General features: G+C 42.1%; 1 pseudogene; it reads left to right on the top strand.

Annotated features, from left to right (window-relative positions):
- The first annotated feature begins 277 nt into the window (after positions 1 to 277).
- Positions 278 to 1,581, top strand: LOC101346193 (mortality factor 4-like protein 1 pseudogene; annotated as a pseudogene).
- The last annotated feature ends 308 nt before the right edge of the window (positions 1,582 to 1,889 follow it).

Below are 1,889 nucleotides of genomic sequence, written 5' to 3'. Positions count from 1 at the left end.
GATACAAAATTAAGAACAAAAATCAATAGTCAATCAGAAAATACAATGCAAGAAAAGATAAAGCACGGAGGAATAAACTTATTAAAAAAATATGTAAACTTCAGTGAGGTCTGCGGGCGCTGGCAAATCGGGCCCAGGATGTAGAGTTGGCTGTGCCTGACGGCGCGTCTGAGGCAGAGTTGGGTGGGGTTGAGAGTAGGGGGCGGTAGTCAAGCGTGGTGGGAGAAGGAGGCGGCAAATCACTTATAAATGGCGCCAAAGCAGGATCCAAAGCCTAAATTCCAGGAGGGTGAGTGAGTGCTATGCTTTCATGGGCCTTTTCTTTATGAAGCAAAGTGTGTAAAGGTTGCCATAAAGGACAAACAAGTGAAATACTTTATACATTACAGTGGTTGGAATAAAAACTGAGATGAATGGGTTCCAGAAAGCAGAGTACGCAAATAACGTGTACACCAATCTGCAGAAACAGAGAGAACTTCAAAAAGCCAATCAGGAGCAAATATGCAGGGGGGAAGATGAGAAGGGCTGTCCCAGGAAAGAAGACATCTGGTCTGCAACAGAAAAATGTTGAAGAAAACAAAAAAGAATAAACAGAAAACACCTGGAAATAGAGATGGTGGCAGTACCAGTGAGACTCCTCAGTCTTCTCAGAAGAAAACGGCCTGAGTAGATCCTACTTTTGAAAATGAGGAAAGATTCATGAACAGAGTTGAAGTTAAAGATTCCTGAAGAACTAAAACCATGGATTGTTGATGACTGGGACTTAATTACCAGTCAAAAACAGCCGTTTTATCTTCCTGCCAAGAAGAATGTGGATTCCATTCTAGAGGATTATGCAAATTACAAGAAATCACGAGGAAACACAGATAATAAGGAGTATGTTGTTACTGAAGTTGTGGCATGGGTAAAGGAATACTTCAATGTCATGTTCGCACTGAGCTACTCTACAAATTTGAGAGACCAGAGTATGCTGAAATCCTTGCAGATCACCCTGATGCACTCATGTCCCAGGTGTATGGAGCGCCACATCTACTGAGATTATTTGTACAAAAAGGAGCAATGTTGGCCTATACACCTCTGGATGAGAAGAGCCTTGCTTTATTACTGTAATAATAATAATTATTATTGATTGGGAAGAAATGGGATCTTGAAAATGGAGATGAGGACACATGAATCGTGACGCTGAGGACATTGAGTCGCAAAATTCTGTTGAATCAATAAAACCATCCCTTCTACCCCATCTAAAGAAATTGATCCAGCTTACTCTGCTGAACCACATCTGCCAGTAAAAGCCCCTCTGCCCCCATCTGAAGAGATTAATCCAGCTTTGTCTGAGGAATCTTTGCTTGAAGTATCTCCTGAGGCAAATGCCATGCAAAACATTGTGCAGTGTCCTCAGAACCTACCCCCACCATCCGTCTTTGATTCTAGACTTATAACTAGACTCAAGTCCATCGAGCCCCAAAAGGTGCAGTACAGAGTGTGACTCAAGAAGAGGTGGGCTACACTCCAAAAGAACTACTTGAATTTCCTAATGTATACAGACATAATCTGGGGAATGTGTGTGGGAATGGCTATTAAGGGTGAGGAATAATGTGCAAGGAACATAAAGTTGGATTAGTGTGAATTTATTGATATAGGCCCACTAAGCAGAGATTCTCCATTCAATGATTCAGCTTAAGACATGTGATGGTTAAGATTGTGTGTCAACTTGGCTGGGCCACTATTCTTAGTGTTTTGGCAGTCACAGAATGTTGTGATCGCTTCCCTGTTGAGATTTGATATGCGATCATCCCCATGACGGGACCTGCTGTGAGTAACCAATCAGTTGAAAGGCAGTTTCCTTGGGCATGTGGCCTGCATCTGAATATAAGTGGACATTCTGACAA

The sequence above is a fragment of the Trichechus manatus genome, unplaced genomic scaffold (genome assembly GCF_000243295.1).
Source record: "Trichechus manatus latirostris isolate Lorelei unplaced genomic scaffold, TriManLat1.0 scaffold00262, whole genome shotgun sequence".
Taxonomy (NCBI): Eukaryota; Metazoa; Chordata; class Mammalia; order Sirenia; family Trichechidae; genus Trichechus; species Trichechus manatus.
This window is presented reverse-complemented; position numbering and strand designations above follow the sequence as displayed.